The sequence below is a fragment of the Rattus norvegicus genome, chromosome 13, assembly GCF_021556685.1.
Source record: "Rattus norvegicus strain SHRSP/BbbUtx chromosome 13, alternate assembly SHRSP_T2T, whole genome shotgun sequence".
Lineage (NCBI taxonomy): Eukaryota > Metazoa > Chordata > Mammalia > Rodentia > Muridae > Rattus > Rattus norvegicus.
Window position 1 is genome coordinate 23570833 of NC_141546.1, and position 22815 is coordinate 23593647.

Here is a 22815-nt window from a genome sequence, read left to right on the forward strand (position 1 = left end):
ATAACTCTAACCAAACAAATGAAAATCTGCATGACAAGAACTTCTATTCTTTCAAGAAAGAAATTGTAGGAGACCTCAGAAAGTGGAAAGATCTTCTATGCTCGTAGATTGCTACAATTAACATAGTAAAAATGATCAATTTATCAAAAGCAATTTACAGATTCAACTCAATCCTTATCAAAATCCCAACACAATTCCTCAAAGACATGGAAAGAGCAATTCTCAAATTCATCTGGAAAAAAATAACCAGTATAGAAAAAAAACTATTCTTACCAGTTAAACAATACCTGGGGAGTTCACCATCAGTGACCTCAAGCTATACTACAGAGGAATAGTGATAAAAGTTGCAATGTATTGGTACAGAGACAGAAAGATTGACCAATGGAATAGAAGTGAAGACCCAGTGATAAAACCACACACTTATGCACACTTAGTCTTTAACATAAAATCCAAAAATATACTATGAAAAAAGGAGAGGATCCTCAATGAATGCTACTGTTATAACTGGCAGTCTGTATATAGAAAAATGAAAATAGATACATATTTGTCACCTTCTACAAAGCTCAGGTACAAGTGGATCAGGGACATCAATATAAAACCACATTCACTGAATCCAATGGAATACAAAGTAAGAAAGAGCCTCATTGACACAGGCAGACATTTCCTAACCCGAACTCCAATGGTTCTCTGGCCCTAGGATCAAGAATTGACAAATTGGACCTCATGGAACTGAAAAGCTTCTGTAAGTCAGGGGCATAGTCAATAGTAGAAATTAGCAACCTACAGATTGGGAAAAATATCTTCACTAACCCCACATCAGTTAGAGGGCTAATATCCAAAACATATAAAGAACACAAGAACCTAACCTCCAAAAATCCAAACAACCCTATCAAAAAAAAAATGGAGTATAGAACTAAACAGAGAATTTTCCATGAGGAATCTTGAATGGTTGAGAACCACTTAAAGAATTGTTTAAGTCCTCAGTCATCAAGGACATGCAAGTCAAAACAAACCTGAGTTCCCACCTTATATCAATGAGAATGGCTATGATCAAGTACTCAGGTGACAGCACATGGTGGGGATAGTGTGGAGAAAGAGAAACACTCCTCCATTGCTGAAGGGATTGGAAACTGGTACAACCACTCTGAATATCAGTATGGAGCTTCCCCAGAATATTGGAAATAGATCTGTGTGAAGACTCAGCTATACCATGTTTTGGCATATACCCAAAAGATGCCCACGTGTTTCAGTATGTTCCATAGCTCATAGAGGCCTTCTTTGTGATCACCAGATGCTGGAAACAACCTTGATATCCCACTATGGAAGAATGTAAACAGAAAATGTGGTTCATTTACACAGCTATTAAGAATGAGGGCACAATGAGTTTGGCAGGCAATTGGTGGAACTAGAAAATATCATCCTGAGTGGCTATGTACTCACTAATAATTAGATATTAGTCACAAGTATACAGAATACCCAGGATACAATCAGTAAAACTCAAGAAGATTAACAAGCCAAAAAGTCAAAGTGAGAATGTCTCAGTTCCACTTGGGAAAAAGAGGAAATTAATTATGGGGGCAGAGGGAGGGACCTGGGTGGGACAAAGGAGTGGTAGGGCAAAAGGGGAACATGATCAAGTATGGAGGCAAACATGACTGAAACTCTGAGGGCCAGAAGAATGAGTGGAAATATGCAACCTCCAGAGATGGGAGGTGAAGGGGACCCTTTAGAATGTACCAGAAACCTGGGTCCCTCTTAGGACTCAGAGGGAGGGACTTTAGATGAAATGCCCTATAGTGGGGAGAAGGAACTTATAGAGTCCACCTCCAGTAGAAAGACAGGTTATCAAGTGGAGGGAAGGGGTTGCCATCCCCTAGTCAAAATCTCTTAACCAGGATTGTTCCTATATGAAAGAACTGCAGGGACAAAATGGAGAAGACCCTGAGAGAAAGGAGTTCCAGTGACAGGTTCAAACTGGGACCCATCTCAAGCAGAGACTCCAAGGTCTGACACTATTACTGATGCTATGGTGTGCTTACAGACAGGACCCTAGCTTGACTGTCTTCTGAGAGGCCTACTAAGTAGCTGAAAGAGTCAGATACAGATGCCTACACCCAACCAATGACAGAAGCTTGGTCCCCTTGTGGTTGTATGAGGGAAAAGCTGAAAGAAGCTAAGGATGAGGGTGACCCCATAGGAAGATCTGCAGTCTTGACTAAGGTAGACCGTCTCAGACACTGAATCACCAACCAAAGCAGCATGCAGCAGCTAATATGAGGTCTCAGACACCCTTGTATCAGAGGACTGACTGACTTGTCTGGACTCAGGGAGAGAAGAGGCATTTAAACTTTGAGATACTTGATGCCTCCAAGAGTGGGCTGTTCAAGTTCGGTGGGGGTGGGGATCAGTGACATCTTGGAGACATGGGAGGATGTAAGGAAAGGGGAAAAGTCAGAGGTCAGACCAGGAGAGGAATAAAACTGGAGTGTAAAAAAAGATTAAAGCAATAAATAAGTGAATAAATAAATAAATAAATAAATAAATAACTTGATATGAAATCATAACATATATAACTTTATCCAAAGTGCATCCAGAGAACATGCTTAGGCTATTTTTTACAGTACACTTGATTTTAGATTTATATGCTTAACTTTTCCTTCCATGTTCTGAAATAAAAATTACAATATGATCTATTTAAAAATAAGAAATAATGGGAGAACCTTGATAGGTATTATTAGGATTTTTTATGTGAGGTAGTACTGATTATTTAATGTAGATATTAATCTCTCTAAATACTTCTCTTAAATCAACTATCATTTATCCTATACAGGATAATATCTTATTTATCAATTTTCATTGATTTTAGGAGTTTTTAAATTTTCCCCTTGATGATTTGGCAATATATTGTTTAAAATATTTTATTGAATATCTATGTTTTTCTGCATTTTCTATAGTTTTTCCTTGCTGTTGATTTCCAGCTTTATTCGATCATTACTTAATAGAACATAAGAAGTTATCTAAATATGCTCAAATTATTAAAACTTGCTTATTTCTTCTTATAAACAAAATTTAATTGGATGAACCAAATGCATTCTGCCACTGCTTTTGTAGCTATCTGTTAAATTACATAAAGTAGTTCCAAACCTAGTAGAATAAAGAGATAATAAAGGCCAGATCTGAAATTAATGAAATGGAAAGAAAAATAAGAATACAAAGGTTCAATAAAACAAGGAGTTTTTCTTTGAAAGTTTAAATAAGTTTTTGAAAGCTTTTGCTAAGCTAGCGAAAGAAAAAGAGAAGACTCTGGATAATTACAAAGAAAGAGGATGTGTAAAAGAAATATTACTCCCACAGCTCCCTGCTCCCAAACCTTGGGGGAGGGGGAGCTCACTGCCCAGGCAGGTGGGCACTCCTGAGACTGCAGGGCAGGAGAGACCTTCAGTACTGCCCATCCTTGCCCACATCCCTGGCTCAAGAGGAAACTGTATAGGGCCTCTGGGAACAGGAAGATAGGGGCACTCAACACTGTGTTCCAGATACCGCCCGGATCTGAAGGGACCTGGTCAAACAACTTCCTGCATCCAAATCCTGTGGGAGGGAGAGCTAGACCTTCAGAGGGGCAGACACACCTGGGAAGCCAGAGGAGACTACTCTCTGCCCACAGTTCTGTCTCTAGAGGGAAATGGCTAGTGCCATCTGGACCCCTGTACACAGGGTCATGAGCAAAGGTGGGGCAGACCCCTCTGGTTGCTGCCCTCACAGAGAGCTGCAACCTGGCTCTGAGAAGCGAATCCAGGCCTGAGACCAGAGGTAAGACCAACTTTTCTGCTCCAAGTGACCTGCCTGGTGGACTCAGGACACAGGCCCACAGGAATACCTAAAGACCAGTAGACAGGAATGACAACACACCTGAAAGCAGAACACTCTGTTTCCATAACTGGCTGAAAGAGAATAGGAAAACAAGTCTAAAGCACTCCTGACACACAAGCCTATAGGACGGACTAGCCACTGTCAGAAATAGCAGAATAAGGTAACACCAGAGACAACCTGATGGCAAGAGGCAAGCACAGGAACCCAAGCAACAGAAACCAAGACTAAATGGCATAATCAGAGCCCAATTCTCCCACCAAAGCAAACACCGAATATCCAAACACACCAGAAAAGCAAGATCTAGATTTAAAATCACATTTGATCATGATGATGGAGGACTTCAAGGAAGACATAAAGAACTCTCTTGGGGCTGGGGATTTAGCTCAGTGGTAGAGCGCTTACCTAGGAAGCGCAAGGCCCTGGGTTCGGTCCCCAGCTCCGAAAAAAAAAAAAAAAAAAGAACCAAAAAAAAAAAAAAAGAACTCTCTTAGAGAAATGCAGGAAAACACAAATAAACAAGCAGAAGCCTATAGAGAGGAAATGAAAAAAAAATCCCTGAAAGAATTCCAGGAAAACACAATCAAACAGGTGAAGGAATTAAAATTGGAAATAGCAGCAATAAAGAAAGCACAAAGGGAGACAACCCTGGATATAGAAAATGAAAGGAAGAGACAAGGAGTTGTAGATACAAGCATCACCAACAGAATGCAAGAGATAGAAGAGAGAATCTCAGGAGCAGAAGGTCCCATAGAAATCATTGACACAACTGTCAAAGATAATGTAAAACGGAAAAAGACACTAGCCCGAAACATACAGGAAATTCAATGAGAAGATCAAACCTAAGGATAATAGGTATAGAAAAGAGTGAAGACTCCCAACTCAAAGGACCAGTAAATAACTTCAACAAAATCATAGAAGAAAACTTCTCTAACCTAAAGAAAGAGATGCTCATAAATATACATGAAGCCTACAGAAATCCAAATAGATTGCACTAGTAAACAACTCCTCCTGTCACATAATAGCCAAAACACCAAATGCACAAACAATGAAAGAATATTAAAAGCAGTAAGGGAAAAAGGTCTAGTAACATATAAAGGCAGAACTATCAGAATTACACCAGACTTGTCACCAGAGATTATGAAAGCCAGAGGATCCTGGACAGATGTCATACAGACCCTAAGAGAACACAATCCCAGCCCAGGTTACTGTATCCAGTAAAACTCTCAATTAACATAGATGGATAAACCAAAATATTCCATGACAAAACCAAATTTACACAATATCTTTCTACAAATCCAGCACTACAAAGGATAATAAATGGTAAAGCCCAACACAAGGAGGCAAGCAACACCAAAGATAAAGCAAGAAACTATTCGTTTTGCAACAAAACAAAGAGAAGACGAACACAAACATAATCTCATATCCAAACACGAATATAACAGGAAGGAATAATCATGGTTTCTTAATATCTATCAACATCAATGGACTCAATTCCCCAATAAAAAGACACATATTAACAAACTGGATACGCAATGAGGAACCAACATTTTGCTGCCTACAGGAAACACACCTCAGAGACAAAGACAGACACTATCTCAGTGTAAAAGGCTGGAAAAAAACTTTCCAAGCAAATGGTCTGAAGAAGCAAGCTGGAGTAGCCATTCTAATATCCAATAAAATCGATTTTTCAACCAAAAGTCATCAAAAAAGATGAGGAAGGACACTTCATATTTATCAAAGGAAAAAAATCGACCGAGATGAATTCTCAATCCTAAATATCTATGCTCCAAATACAAGGGCACCTACATACAAAAAAGAAACCTTACTAAAGCTCAAAGCACACATTGCACCTCACACAATAATAGTAAGAGATTTCAACACCACACTCTCATCAATGGACAGATCATGGAAACAGAAATTAAACAGAGGCATAGATAGACTAAGTCCAAATGGACTTACCACATATTTATAGAACATTCTATCCTAAAACAAAAGGATATACCTTCTTCTCACTACCTCATGGCACTTTCCCCAAAACTGATGATATAATTGGTCATAAACAGGCCTCAGCAGATACAGAAAGATAGAAATAATCCCATTCATCCTATCAGACCATCACAGGCTAAACCTGGTCTTCAATAACAATAAGGAAAGAATGCCCACATATACATGGAAGTTGAATAATGCTCTACTCAATGATAAGCTGGTCAAGGAAGAAATAAAGAAAGAAATTGAAGACTTAGAATTTAATGAAAATGAAGGTACAACATACCCAAATTTATGGGACACAATGAAAGCTGTGCTAAGAGGAAAACTCATAGGTCTGAATGCCTGTAGCAAGCAATAGGAGAGAGCATATATCAGCAGCTTGACAGCACACCTAAAAGCTCTAGAACCAAAAGAAGCAAATACAACCAGGAGGAGTAGAAGGCAGGAAATAATCAAAGTCAGAGCTGAAATCAGCCAAGTAGAAACAAAAGGGACCATAGAAAGAATCAACAGAACCAAAAGTTGGTTCTTTGAGAAAATCAACAAGATAGATAAACCCTTAGCCAGACTAACCAGAGGACACAGAGAGTGTGTCCAAATTAACAAAATCAGAAATGAAAAGGGAAACATAACAACAGAACCAGAGGAAATTCAAAAAAGTGTCAGATTCTACTACAGAAGCCTATGTTCAACAAAACTTGAAAATCTGCAGGAAATGGACAATTTCCTAGACAGATACCAGGTACAGAAGTTAAATCAGGAACAGATAAACCATTTAAACAACCCCATAACTCCTAAAGAAGTAGAAGCAGTCACTAAAATCTCCCAAAAAAAAAGGACAGAGGTCCAGATGGGTTTAGTGCAGAATTCTATCAGACCTTCATAGAAGACCTCATAACAATACTATCCAAACTATTCCACGAAATTGTAACAGATGGAGCGCTACCAAATTCCTTCTATGATGCTACAATTACTCTTATACCTAAACCACACAAAGACCCAACAAAGAAAGAGAACGTCAGACCAATTTCCCTTATGAATATCAATGCAAGATACTCAATAAAATTTTTGCAAACTGAATCCATGAGCACACCAAAACAATCATCCACCATGATCAAGTAGGCTTCATTCTAGGGATGCAGGGATGGTTTAATATATGGAAAACCATCAACATAATTCACTATATAAACAAACTGAAAGATAAAAACCATGTGATCGTTTCTTTAGATGCTGAGAAAGCATTTGACAAAATTCAGCATCCGTTCATGATAAAAGTCTGAGAAAGAACCAGAATTCAAGGCCCATACCTAAACATAGTAAAAGCCCTATACAGCAAACCAGTAGCTAATATTAACCTAAATGGAGAGAAACTTGAAGCAATCCCACTAAAATCAGGGAGTAGATAAGGCTTCCCACTCTTTCCCTACTAATTCAATATAGTTCTCCAAGTCCTAGCCAGAGCAATAAGAAAACAAAAGGAGATCAAAGGGTACAGATTGGAAAGGAAGAAGTCAACATATCACTATTTGCAGACAATATGATTGTATACTTAAGTGATCCCAAAAGTTCCACCTAAACTACTAAACCTGATAAACACCTTCAGCAAAGTGACTGGGTTTAAAATTAACTCAAAGAAATCAGTAGCCTTCTTCTACACAAAAGAGAAAGAAGCTGAGAAAGAAATTAGGGAAATGACACCCTTCATATTAGTCCCAACTAATATAAAATACCTCTGTGTGACTTTAACCAAGCAAGTGAAAGATCTGTATGATAAGAATTTTAAGCCTCTGAAGAAAGAAATTGAAGAAGATCTCAGAAGATGGAAAGATCTCCCATGCTCATGGATTGGTAAGATTAATATAGTAAAAATGGCCATTTTACCAAAAGCGATCTACAGATTCAGTGCAATCCCCATCAAAATTCCAACCCAATTCTTCATAGAGTTAGACAGAACAATTTGCAAATTCATCTGGAATAACAAAAAACCCAGGATAGCTAAAACTATCCTCAACAATAAAAGACTTCCAGGGGAATCACTATCCCTGAACTCAAGTAGTATTAGAGAGGAATAGTGATAAAAACTGTATGGTGTTGGTACAGAAACAGGCAGATAGACCAGTGGAATAGAATTGAAGACCCAGAAATGAACCCACACACCCACGGTCACTTGATTTTTGCAAAGTCACCAAAAACATCCAATGGAAAAAAGATAGCATTTTCAGCAAATGGTGCTGGTTCAACTGGAGGATAGCATGTAGAACAGTGCAGATCGATCTATTCTTATCACCCTGTACAAAGCTTAAGTCCAAGTGGATCAATGAACTCTACATCAAACCAGATACACTCAACTAATAGAAGAAAATGTAGGGAAGAATCTTGAACACATGGGCACTGGAGAAAATTTCCTGAACAAAACAACAATGGCTTCTGCTCTAAAATCAAGAATTGACAAATGGGATCTCACAAAACTGCAAAGTTTCTATAAGTCAAAGGACACGGTTGTTAGGAGAAAATGGCAACAACGGATTGGGAAAAGATCTTTACCAATCCTCCAAGTGATAGAGGGCTTATATCCAAAATATACAAAGAACTCACCAATTTAGACTGCAGGGAGACAAATAACCCTATTAAAAATGGGGTTTAGAGCTAAACAAAGAATTCACAGCTGAAGAATGCCAAATGGCTGAGAAACACCTAAAGAAATGTTCAACATCTTTAGTCATAAGGGAAATGCAAATCAAAACAACCCTGAGTTTTCACCTCACACCAGTGATAATGGCTAAGATCAAAAAGTCAGGTGACAGCAGATGCTGGTGAGGATGTGGAGAAAGACGAACACTCCTACATTGTTGGTGGGATTGTGGACTGGTATAACCACTCTGGAAATCACTCTGGAGGTTCCTAAGAAAATTGGACATTGCACTAAGGATTAAGCTTTACCTCTCCTGGGAATATTCCCAAAAGATGATGCAACATACAGCAAAAGCAAATTCTACACTATGTTCATAGAGGCCTTATTTATACTAATCAGAAGCTGGAAAGAACCCAAATGCCCTTCATTAGAGGAATGGATACAGAAAATTTGGTACATCCACAGAATAGAGCACTATTCAGCTACCAAAAACAATGACTTCATGAAATTCACAGGCAAATGGAATGAACTAGAAAATATCATGCTGAGTGAGGTAACCCAATCACAGAAAAACATACATGGTATGCACTCATTGATAAGTTGATATTAGCCCAAATGCTCGAATTACCCTAGATGCACAGAACACATGAAACTCAAGAAGGATGAGCAAAATGTGAATGCTTAACTCCTTCTTTAAAAGGGAAACAAAAATACCCTTGGGAGGAAATAAGGAGGCAAAGTTTAGAACAGAGGCAGAAGGAACACCAATTCAGAGCCTGTACCACATGTGGCCCATACATATACAGCCACCAAACTAGATAAGATGGATGAAACAAAGAAGTGCAGGCTGACAGGAACTGGATGTATATATCGCCTGAGCGACACAGCCAGAATATGGTAAATACATAGGCGAATGACAGCAGCAAACCACTGAACTGAGAATGGGTCCCACGTTGAAGGAATTAGAGAATGGACTGAAAGCTGAAGGGGCTTGAGACCCCATATGAACAACAATGCCAACCAACCAGAGCCTCCAGGGCCTAAGCCACTACCCAAAGACTATACATGGACTGACCCTAGGCTCCAACTGCATAGGTAGCAATAAATAGCCTAGTAAGGGCACTAGAGGAAGGGGAAGCCCTTGGTCCTGCCAAGGCTGGACCCCAATGAATGGCATTCTTAGGGGGAGGGCGGCAATGGAGGGAGGATTGGGAGGGGAACACCCATAAAGAATGGGAGGAGGAGGGGCTAGGGGGATGCTGGCATGGAAACCGGGAATGGGATAACATTTGAAATATAAATAAGTAATACTCAATTTAATAAAGATAAAAAAAAAGAATGCCTGCTAATCTTCTAGAGGATCAGGATTTGATTCTCTACTCTCATATGGTAGGTCATAACCTTCTGTAACTTCAGTTCTCAGTAATCTGACCCCCAATCCTGAATTCTGTTCCAAATGGGAAAGAAAGGACAGAATTCATACACAGGAATACCCGTTAAGAAGTAATAAAAGAATTGAAAATTCAAGAAATAAAATCTTTGAGCAAAGGAGAAAAATATTACTGAGGAAGAGACAGCAATGGGACATGAAAGAATCTTTATCAGGTAACAACTTGAAAAGGAATTAATATTTAAACTATTCTAAGAACTTAAAACTTCTACATTGGGAGCTGACCCGGCGCCATAGCTCTCTGCACCCCAATCCTACCCTGCCTGGAGGTAGCTTGACCCCTAGGAGTGCTGACACATCTAAGATCACAGAAGTGCTGACACAAAACACAGGGCCACATGTATAGAGGAGGGAGAAGCTCCAGTCAGAGACTGGAAGAGTAACCAGATAGCAAGAGATAAGCAAAAAATAATAATAATAATACATAAACAACAGAAACCAAGGCTATTTGGCATCATCAGTATCCAGTTCCCAAACCAAAGGAAGCCCTGGTCACCCCATGACATCTGAAGACCAAGATTCTGATTTAAAATCATATCTCATGATGATGGTAGAGGACTTTAAGAAGCACATAAATCACTACCTTAAAAAAATACAAGAGAACACAGGTAAAGAGAAGCTCTTAAAGAGAAAAATCTATAAATCCCTTAAAGAAATACAGGAAAACAGAAGCAGATGAAGAAATTGAACAAAACTTTCCAGGATCTAAAAATGTAAACTGAAACAATAAAGAAATCATGAAAGGAAAACAACCTTGGACATAGAAAACCTAGGAAAGAGATCGGAAGTCATAGGTGCAAGCATCACCAACAGAATACAAGAGATAGAAGAGAAAATCTCAGGTGTAGAAGATATCATAGAAAACATTGACACTACAGTCAATGAAAGTGCAAAATACAAGAAGCTCCTAACCCAACATGTTCAGGAAATCCAGGACACAATGAAAATACCAAACCAAAGCATAATGGGTATAGAAGACAGTGAAGATTCCCAATCCAAAGGGCCAGTAAACATCTTCAACAAAATCATAGATGAAAACTTCCCTAACCTAAATAAGGAGATGTCCATAAGCATACAGGAAGCTTACAGAACACCAAACATATTTGACCAGACAAGAAATTCCTCCCATCGCATAATAATGAAAACTCTAAATGCAAAGAAAAGTAACAATATTAAAAGCAGTAAGAGAAAAAGGCCAAGTGAGTTACACAAGTGGAAATATCAGAATTAGAAAAGACTTCTCAACAGAACCTCTAAAAGGCAAAATATCTTGGACAGATATCAGCCCAGGCTACTATAACCAGCAAAACTCTCAATTTATGGTGATAAATGGAGAAAATAAGATATTGAATGGGAAAATGAAATTTAAACTACTTCTTTCCACTAAGTCAGCCCTTCAGAGGATAAGATAAGGAAAACTCCAACACAAATAGGTAAATTACACCCATGAAAAACCAAGAAATTAACCATCTAGGAACAAAGCCAAAAGAAGAGAATGACATAAACATAAAACTACCACTAACAAGAACAATAATAGTAACCAAAATCAGTGGTCTTTAATATTGCTAACATCAATGGACTCAATTCCCCAATGAAAAGAGATAGGCTAATAGATTAAATAGATAAACAGGACTGAGTAATTTTGTGTACACAGGAAACATACATAAGTGGCAAAGATAGATACTACCTCAAAGTTAAAAGCCAGAAAAAAATTTCCCAAGCAAATGGTCCCAAGAAGCAAGCTGGAGAAGCATTCTAGTATCCAATAAAATATAGAATCAACCAAAAGTTATCAAAATAGATAAGGAAGGACATGTCATACTCTTCAGAGGAAAATATCCACCAAGATGAACTCTTAATTCCATACATATATGCCCCAAATGCGAGGTTACCTACATTAGTAATAGGAATATTGTTAAAACTCAAAGCACACGTTAAACCTTACATAATTATAGTGGGAGATTTCAACACCCCACTCTGACCAATGGACAGAACATTCAAACAAAAATTAACAGAGACACAGTGAAACTAATAGAAGTTATGAAACAAATGGATTTAACAGATATCTATAGAACATTTCACCCTAAAACAAAAGAAAATGCTTTCTTCTTATCACCTCATGGAACCTTCTCAGAAATTGACTGTATAATTTATCACAAAACAGCCCTCAACAGATACAAGAAGATTGAAATAATCCCATGTATCCTATCAGATTACCACAGACTCAGACTGGTCTTCAATAACAACAAAAAACAACAGAAGTTCACATACACATGAAAGTTGAACAACTCTCTACTCAATGATAACTTGATCAGCAAAGAAATAAAGAAATTAAAGACTTTTTTTGAATTGAAAGAATATGAAGGCACAATATACCCAAATTTATGGGACACAATGAAAGCAGTGCTAAGAGGAAAATTCATAGCTCGGAATACCTCAGAATGAATTGGAGAGAACATACAATTGCAGCTGATCCTTATACCCAGGCCATACGTTTGGGCACCAGTTGCTCTGACCTTCGGGGATTCAGTGGAGACCTGGGGAGTGGGGGGAAAGAATGGAGGACAGGAGGCCCAAAGAAGGAGAGCAAGTCAATTGTCTGATCAAGCTCTCAAACTTTATTTCAGGGCAGCAGCTTAAAAAGACAAGCAAGCAGGAAGGCCACACAGGGCCCAAGATAATTTCGTCACCATCACCACCATCCTATTAGCCATAAACTAAATTGTGGGTGTACTGATAAGAACAGACAACTGGCTGGGTTTCCCAGATCCAGAGGCTGTGAAAGTGATAAGAACAGATAACTGGCTTGTTTTCCCAGAGACAAAAGACTGTAAAAGTGAGCCTGAGAAAAGTCCTGAGACAGGGTGTGCTTGGCTCCTGGCATAGATCAGTGGAATAGAATTAAAGTCCAGGAATTAAACGCAGACAACTATGTTTACCTGATCTTTCTCAAAGAATCCAAAACCATCCAGTGTAAAAAATATACATATTCAACAAATGGAGCTGGTTCAACTGGAGGTTGGTATGTAGAGGACAGCAAACTGATCCATTCTTATCTTCTTGTACAAAGCTCAAGTCCAAGGGGATCAAGGACCACCAAATAAAACCAGATACACTCAAACTATTAGAAGAAATAGTGGGGAAGAGCCTCAAACACATGGGCACTGGGGAAAATTTCTTGAACAAAACACCAATGGCTTATGCTTTAAGATCAAGAATCAAGAAACGAGACCTCATAAAACTGCAAAGCTTTTGTAAGGCAAAGGACACTGTCATTTGGACAAAACGGCAACCAACAGATTGTGAAAAGATCTTTACCAATCCTACATCTAATAGAGGGTAAATATCCAATATGTACAAAGAACTCAAGAAGTCAGACTCCAGAGCCAAATAACCCTATTAAAAATGGGTTACAGAGCTAAACAAAGAATTCTCAGCTGAGGAATATCTAATGGCTGAGAAGTTCCTAAAGTAATGTTCAACATCCTTAGTTACCAGGGAAATGCTAATCAAAACAACCTGAGATTCTGTTGAACCCGAAGGACCACCACCAAAGATCCACTCGTCTCCAAAGACCACCGAAACCAGATTCAATTAAATCAGAAAGAGGTTTCGATTTCCAGCATGCAGGCGGGTTCCTCAGCCTTCAGACAGAAACTGAAGGAGAAGAACCCTGCCCTACAGATGCACACTACTTTTAAGCACAAAATCCACAAGAGTCACAGAAATAGTGAGGGGGACATCGAGGCGTACGAGGATTGGTTGGGCTCTTCTGCCCCTTGACTTCATTGGTCCACATTGTTGTTACATTATTTCTGATGACATCTCTGGGTGGTGGAAAGCCTCCAGCAGTCGGGCTGGCCATGAGACTACCTCCTGTTAAGGACAGGGTGTAACTAGGTCATAAAACCACAATGGGGATGGGTAAGGCTTAACTGGTGGAATTCCTCGGCCATAAAATCACAAGGGGAATGGGGAAGGTTGAGGATTAACGGGATAGAATTCCTCCTTGGCCATAAAACAACAATGGGGATGGGTGAGGCTTAACTGATGGAATTATTCCTTGGCCATAAAACCACAATGGGAATGGGTGAGGCTTAACTGATGATATTCCTAGGCCTGGGGTATCTTACAGGCTGCTTTGTAATTTTCTTTAGGTTTTACAATTCCACCTCACACCAGTCAGAATGGTTAAGATAAAAAATTCCGCAGACAACGGATGCTGGCAAGGATGTGGAGAAAGAGGAACACTCCAGCATTGTTGGTGGGATTGAAAACTGCTATAACCACTCTGAAAATCAGTCTGGAGGTTCCTCAGAAAATTGGATGTTCCACTAGCTGAGGACCCAGCTATACCACTCCTGGGCATATACCCAAATGATGCTCTAACATGCAACAAGGACATATGCTCCACTATGTTCATAGCAGCCTTATTTATAATAGCCAGAAAGAAAGAATCCAGATGCCCTTCAACAAAGGAATGGATGCAGAAAATGTGGTACATTTAATCAGTGGAGTACTACTCAGCTATCAAAAACAATGACTTCATGAAATTCACACGGAAATGGATGGAACTAGGAAGTCTCATCTTCAGTGAGGTAACCCAGTCACACACACACAAAAAAAAAACAAAACAAAAAATAAAACAACACACACACACACACACACACACACACACACACACACACACACGGTATTTACTCACTGATAAGTAGATATTAGGAGCAAAAGCTCAGAATATCCACAATACATCTTACAGACCATATATAGCCACCAAACCCAGACACTATGGCTGATGCCAATTAGTACTTATTGACAAGAGCCTGACACAGCTGTCTCCTGAGAGGCTCTGCCTGAGCCTGACAAATACACAGGTGGATATTTGCAACTATCTGACTGAGCATGGGGAGCCCAGTGGAGCAGTTAGGGGAAGGACTCAAGGAGCTGAATCCCATACAAAGAACAACAATATCAACCAACCAGACCTCCCAGATCTCCGAGGGCCTAAACCACTAACCAAAGAATACACATGGAAGGACCCAGGGCACCAGATGCATATGTACAGATGATGACTTTATCTGGTATCGGTGGGAGGGGAGGCCCTTGATCCTGTGAAGGCTTGATGCCCCATATTAGGGGAATGCTAGGGTGGGTGGGTTGGGAAAGCACCCTCAAAGAAGGAGGGGGAAGAGGATGGGAGAGTGGGTTTGGGCAGGAGAACCAAGGAAGGGAAATAACATATGAAATGTAAATAAATAAAATAACAAACAAAAAATCTACATCAAAAGAATAAATGTTTAGTAATGAAATGGGAAAGTGAAGGGAGTATATAGTTCTTTAAAGAGGGGTGTGTGTGTGTGTGCGTGTGTGTGTGTGTGTATCTCAATGGCCGATAGCTTTTTCCAGCATGGACATATACATTAAACCAAAATTACATCTTACCCTTCTCAGAATTATTGTCTTAAAGGAAATAAAAGCAGTGCATGTCAGGAAGTGTCTGGCAAGAAGGAGCACTTGTCTAATATTGGAGGGGTTGTAAATTAGTATGTGTGTCACTTCAAAATCTAAAACTGAAATTACCATATTATCCAGCTATACTATTCTTGGATATTTTATACATGAAAGAATCATGGTCAGCCTACAACACCTAGAAACTAATGTTTACTATGGCTCCATTCATGACAGCCAAGTAATGGAATCATTATGAGATCATCAATGGATGAATAGAGAAATGTATATACACACACACACACACACACACACACACACACACACACACACACACACACACACACAATTTCTGGGTTGTAGCTGAGCTGGTCAGCCAGCCAGTTCTCTTATACCCATATCTATCTATCTATCTATCTATCTATCTATCTATCTATCTATCTATCTATCTATCTATCTATCTATCTATCCATCCATCCATCTATCTACCTATCCATCCAACTATCTGTAATATGTTATCTAGAGGTACTCTTTCAGATATACTGCTGTTGCCCTGTGTTATGAAGATCATGAACTTTGGATCTATAGCCCTTTCACATGCTTCAACAGTTGACCAATGGAGCAAAAGTTAGGGTAGGCTAACTCAAATCCTGGACATGGGCCAGGGTAGCAGCTTAGCTGCTGCTGGTCAGCCCACCAGCTCTCCCACACCCACATTAGTAGGAAAAGCTCTCCAGTACTGCTTCAGGTGGCTTACCCAGTGCTATAGCCAACAAGAGGGAGAGCACTATTCCATTCTCATGCCCTCAGGCTGGCTCACCTGTCCCCATGCCAACGAAACAGGAGTAGGTGCAGGGCCAGAGGCTGAAGCTGGAAAACTGGGGCACAACCCTCAGACCTCGACATGGCCACAGGCAACAGATCAAAGCCATTCACCTGGTCTTTGTTGGTAACAGATGGCCAACGATACAGGACCACAGAACCAGCCATGGTCTAGGACCTCACCATTTCTTGAGGTGGCGTCACTGGCTACCTCATGTCTCCAGTTCTGCCTCTCATTATTGTGCACAGAATCCCTCTGCTTCCCTTTTCCATCTCTCCACTATGTACTTGCTCATCTCAGTTGAGCCTAGGGCCTCTTGGTGTCTGGAGTCTTTTTAGAGTGCTATGTCCTTCCCGTGCTACACGGCAATGGGCAGTTATCATTTAGAATATGGTCTGTACAGGCCGGTGGCATCAGGATGGGAGTCAACTTGAGAGTGGTCTACCTGCCCACTTGTGCTAGACTAGGGGTTGTCTCAGATTTGCTTTGCCTTCCTGTGCTTCTTGGCCCTGGGCTGAGAGACCCATTAACCTAATTTCTAAGAATTATTCACTTATAATACTAAACAACCATTGAGCAATGAATGAGAGAAATAGTGTTCAAGGTATAAACATGCAAGACTTGTGATTACACTGTTCAAGTCCACAGAATTGGACTTCAGACATTTTTATCTCATGTTACATGGATGTGTTGTATAATTAGATATTACACCTACATGAACATGTAGATTACATGTAGACAAATGTTTATAGGAGGAGCACCTTGTCAAATATTAATATAGAACATGAAACTGCAAAATAAATTAAGGAATCTCAAATCTTCAGAATTCTGAATGCATATTGTCTCAGAAACTGTTTTCACATTCTCACTCACAACTTTGGTAGACACACTGTTTTACAATATAAAACAAATTTTTTGAATCAATGTATCTAAAGATTTTGAAAATTTATTCTTGGTTGTGTTGTGTAATGTGAGGCTTGGCTTTATAATCTAATTGTGCTTTACTCCAGGGTAGAGACTTTTCTGGTGTAAACCTCTTTCTACAGACAGCAAACCCATGACTCTTAGACTGGCATTGAGTGGCATCCCAGGTTTGTGAATTGGTACATCAGAGGTGCATCCTGACATGGTTCAAGACACAGTAATTCCCAAACCAGAATCAAATTCCCAGAATTACCACAGTGTTTTCTGATAATTAAAGAACATGTTATTCTGAGGTGGTAGTTGTAAATATTTAATGCTCTGTAGTATCTGGTAAAGGATTTGAATAGTGACAAAGATTCATACCATAACTCTCTCACTAAAAGTGAAGACATTGATGGTTGGAATCATTCTAGGGGACTTTTAGTGAAATACTTGTCTTCTGTTAATTTCTGACTCTGGTCTAGTTTCTGGTATGGGGGTGAATTCTGATGGAGACTTCTTACTGGAAACTAAGAGTCAAAACATTGACAAGGGACAAAAGGTTGATATAATTCTGAAACATCACATACCTGTATAAATTCCAATGAGCAGGCTCCAGGAACCGCTACTCTTTTTTTTTCTTTTTCATTTTTTCTTCCATTTTTATTAAATTGGGTATTTCTTATTTACATTTCAAATGTAATTCCCTTTCTCCTTTTCCTGTCCTTCAGCCCCCTAACTCCTCCCTCCCCTTCTGTATGGGTGTTCCTCACCCCACCAATCCCCCATTACTGTCCCTCAGCAATCCCCTACACTGGGGGTCCAGCCTTGGCAGGACCAAGGACTTCCCCTTCCACTGGTGCTCTTACTAGCCTATTCATTGCTACCTATGTGGTCGGAGCCCAGGGTCAGTCCATGTATTGTCTTTGGGCAGTGACTTAGTCCCTGGAAGCTCTGGTTGGTTGGCATTGTTGTTCTTATGGGGTCACAAGCCCCTTCAGCTCTTTCAGTCCTTTCTCTAATTCCTCCAACGGGGTCCCGTTCTCAGTTCAGTGGTTTGCTGCTGGCATTCGCCTCTGTATTTGATATGTTCTGGCTGTGTCTATCAGGAGAGATCTATATCCAGTTTCAGCATGCACTTCTTAGCTTCATCCATCTTACCTAGTTCTGGTGGCTGTATATATATATATGGGCCACATGTGGTGCAGGTTCTGAATGGCCTTTCCTTCAGTTTTTGCTCTAAACTTGGCCTCCCTTTCTCCTCGTATGGATATTTTTGTTCCCCTTTTAAAGGGGTGAAGCATCCGCATTTTGCTCATCCTTCTTGAGTTTCATGTGTTCTGTGCATCTTGGGTAATTCAAGCATTTGGGCTAATATCTACTTCTCAATGAGTGCATTTGTGTTTTTCTGTAATTGGGTTACATCACTTGGGATGATATTTTCTAGTTCCATCCATTTGCCTATGAATTTCATAAAGTCATTGTTTTTGATAGCTGAGTAGTACTCCATTGTGTAGATGTACCACATTTTCTGTATCCATTCCTCTGTTGAAGGGCATCTGGGTTCTTTCCAGTTTCTGGCTATTATAAATAAGGCTACTATGAACATCGTGGAGCACGTATCTTTGTTGTATGTTGGAGCATCTCTTGGGTATATGCCCAGGAGTGGTATAGCTGGGCCCTCCGGTAGTACAATGTCCAATTTTCTGAGGAACCTCCAGACTGATTTCCAGAGTGGTTGTACCAGTTTGTAATCCCACCAACAATGGAGGAGTGAGGAATCCCCACTCTTATGGAGAGATATCAAGGGCCACATCCCAGAAGGGCAGCATTTTCTCCATGTCAGATACACAACAGGAATTTCCAGCAGGACAGGACTCTTGTTCATCTTTGAGGAAGATGCACCTATATAAAGTGAATGCTGAATTGGGATTTCCTAAATGCATTCTGTTGAGGGACATCTCTGGCTATTGTGAATAAACCTGCAATGAACATGGTCAACCAAGTGTCAATTAAGGATGGCAAATCCTTTCGGAATATGCCCAAGTGTGTTTTAGCTTGGTCTTGAGGTAACTCAATTCCTAATTTTCTGAGGTGCTATCATATAATTTCCATAGAGGCTGCACAAGTTTATACTCTCAACACCTGTATAGGACTGTTCCACATTTTTGCCAACTCGAAGTGTAACTTGCATTTTTGATCTTAGACATTATGAAAGGTGTAAGGTGGAATTTTAAAGTACTTTTGATTTGCATTTCCATGATATGATGGCTAAGAATGTCGAACATTTTAAAGATGTTTCTCAAGCCATATGAAAATCCTTTGTTTAGATCTGTGCCCCATTTTTATTATTGGACTATTTAGTCGTTGATGTCTAGTTCCTTGAGTTATTTATATGTTTTACATATTAATTCTCTGTTGAATGTGGAGTTGATAAAAAATATTTCTCATTCTGTAGGCAGTGTTTTTGCCTTTGAGAAGGTTTTCAGGTTCCTGAGATCCCATTTATGTATTGTTGATCATTGTGCCTGCACTATTAATGATCTCTTCAGGAAGTTGTCTCCTGTACAATATACTCAAGGCTAGGGATTTAGCTCAGTGGTAGAGCGCTTGCCTAGCAAGCGCAAGGCCCTGGGTTCGGTCTCCAGCTCCGGAAAAAAGAAAAAAAAAAAAAGAATCAAGGCTACTCTCTACTTTCTCTTCTAACAATTTAAGTGTATCTGGTTTTATGTTGAATTCTTTGATACATTTGTACTTCAGTGTTGTGCAAGTTGATAGATATAGATATATTTTTCTATTTTCTACATGTGGACAACCTATTAGATCAGCACTACTTATTAAGGATGCTTTTTTTCCCCATCATATATTTCTGGCTTCTTTATCAAAAATCAGGTGTCCATAAACATATGGATTTATATCTGGGTCTTGATTTGATTCCATTGATCAACATATCCCCCACCCCCCAAATCCCATGTGCCTTTTATTACTATTGCTCTGTAGAACAGATGAAAATCAGGGATGGTGCCAGGGAAATACCTCAGAAAAGGAGGAGGAAGGATTGTAGGATCCAATGGGGTGGAGGACATCAGGAGAAAATGGCCCACAAAATCAACTAAGTAGCCCTCATAGGAGATTAGAGACTGAAGAGACAGATGCTCATGGACCCTGTTTAGGTTTAAGCTAGCTCCTTTGCATATATGTTATATTTATACAGCTGGGTGTTCTTGTGGTTACTCTAAAGTTGGGAGCAGATTTGTCTTTTTTGCCTGCTCTTGGGGTCCTTTTTCTCTTATTGACTTGCCTCCATACAGCCTTGGCATGAGATTCTGTATCTAGTTTTACTGTTCAGTTGATATCCCTGAGAGGTCTGCTCTTCTTTTTAAAGGTAATGGAGGAGTGGAGAATAGGGGAGGTCAGAGGGATTGGGAGAGGGCAGGGAGAGGAAACTGGAATGGGGATGTAACGAATGAGAGAAGAATAGACCATAAGCAACTGGAACAGTAGTGCAATATGTCAGTTCTTGTCTTTGAAATGAGGCTCACCATTGTGGGGTGGGGGTTGTTTGCTATCATTATTTCTTGCCTGTCTGTATTTTCTCTTCTTCTTCCCTTGGAAGTTTTCATTATTTTTAGTGTTCAATTTTATTCTCACTACTTCCTTTACTGTACTTATTCATGGCTTACTCTAGGGAACATAAAGTTGGTCACAGATATCCCAAGACCATGTTCTCAGCACAAAGGGGTTTTATTTGTCCCTGAAGGACAGATGACAGGGAAAAGGAACAGAAAAGAGATAGAGGAAGAAGGAGAAGGAGAAGGAGAAGGAGAAAGAAGAGGTAAGGAAGACAGGGAGATGGATATTTTTCCTGGAGGTACAAAGCACTGCCTCTGGACAGAGAGGAGACAGACTATGTGACTCATAGGAAAATGGCAGTTTGTAAAGGTAAAAGTGAAATTCCTTATCCTTCTAGTCCCCATATGAGCCCCAGAGTTAACCCTGTTATGCAGGTCTCTGGACACAAATCCTATCCGGAGAAAGTTGATGTCCCAGTAGTACTGTACTCCTAAGTTTACAGATGAGATCAATACTTTTGATCCACTAAGTCACTAAAGAGAGACCTGCCAGGAGAACACAAGGCTCAGGAACTGCAAAGCACCTAGGGTCAGGATCCTTCATAAATTCATCTACACACCAGAGTTAACCCTAGAGCACAACTCCCCAGACCCAAATCCTGACTAGAGTGGGCTGATCTCAGGAGAGTTGTCGCTCCTAACGACATAGGCTCATGAGCTCACAGGAAAAACAGGCTCCAGTCAGAGAAAGCAAGATCAACTAACACAAGAAATATCTAGATGGTGAGAGGTAAGTGCAAGATCCTAAGCAACAGAAACCAATGCTACTTGGCATCATCAGATCCCAGTTCTCCCACCACAGCAAGTCCTGGATAATCCCATCATACAAGAAGCAAGATTATGATTTAAAATAACATCTCATGATAATGATAGAAGACTTTAAGAAGAACATAAATAACTACCTTAAAGAAATACAGGAGAACACAGGTAACAAGGTAGAAGCTCTTAAAGAGGAATCTAATTCCTTAAAGAATTAAAGGAAAACACAAACAAACAGAAGTAGGAAGTGAACAAAATCACCCATGATCTAAAAATTTTCAAAGACTGTTATTTTATGAAGCAAGGTTGGCCACATTACATGAATTTTACATGGTTTGGGAGAATTTTTATTTTAGGAAGTGATAGCTTTGGTCTGGTCTTAAGGCTAGTGGTTTTCTAGAGATGAGCTGTACTGTTCTCTGTTTTAAAACAAATTCAGGGAAGATGCCCTTTATGCTACATCTCAGAACAGTTGCATGCCCCCATGTGATGCTGGCCTTTTCCTATCCATGAGTCCCACTACCAGCATCTGTCAGCTGAAATCCCTTGAGGGCATTGCACTATTCATGAATAGAAAGAATCTATTTTATATATGTGTTCTGACTTTGAGTCATATCTGCTACTCCAAAGCTTGCTAAAATAAAAATCCCTAATATTAACAATGCTTGATTGAAATAGCTACATAACATATTTCCCAAGTCAAAAAAACAGTATTTTTGATGCTTATCAAGTTATGCCTGATAGCTGTGGCTCTTTCTGAGACTAAGCACTTGTGTAATTTTATTCTCTTCTAAGCAAATGTTTCCCAATCTCTGCACATTCCTAACACACAAGAGTTTTTTTCAGAACAATGAACAGAAAGTTGACCTTTACCCTTTTTGAAAGACAAAGTTAACTTGGTCTGAGACCCCCTGGGATTAGACTTCTTATATCTGTATGGTTTTCGACAAGCCTAACAGTTTTCTACAAGTCAGTGAGTGTAAACTGAGGGAAGGGCCACTCATCTTTAAAGTTTAGAACACAGTGTGGTGGTTAAAGATGAGCAGAAGGGTTAGAGAAGGCCAGCCGGTCCTTCCTGCTCTGTCAACTGCATTCAAACTAGATCAACAGAGTTGCTGAGCTGTCTTTTGGTCAAAGCATTGTGAGATCTTTCTCATTCTCACAAAGCCCTGAAGATCATGTAGACATCTCAGATTCTGCATCTTTGTCTGCTCTGATGTGGTGACACAGTTTCTTAAATATTCCTCCAGAGTTAGGTTCTCTTTATCCACACATGCACTGGTTGTTATTTGTTCCTTGTAAAAACACA

The 22815-nt window shown here is 39.7% G+C and overlaps 1 protein-coding gene across 3 annotated transcripts in view; it reads right to left on the reverse strand.

The window, feature by feature from the left end:
- Positions 1-13655, reverse strand: part of LOC148001560 (serpin B4-like) — a 28306-nt gene extending 14651 nt beyond the window's left edge. Inside the window, exon 1 of one of the 3 annotated variants that reach the window (XM_087581862.1) lies at positions 13461-13655. The gene's annotated coding sequence lies outside the window, so the exon portion shown is untranslated. Of the gene's footprint in view, positions 1-12376 lie in introns of all 3 variants that reach the window. The other 2 variants (XM_087581861.1, XM_087581859.1) reach the window with 2 other exon arrangements.
- Between the last annotated feature and the right edge of the window lie 9160 nt (positions 13656-22815).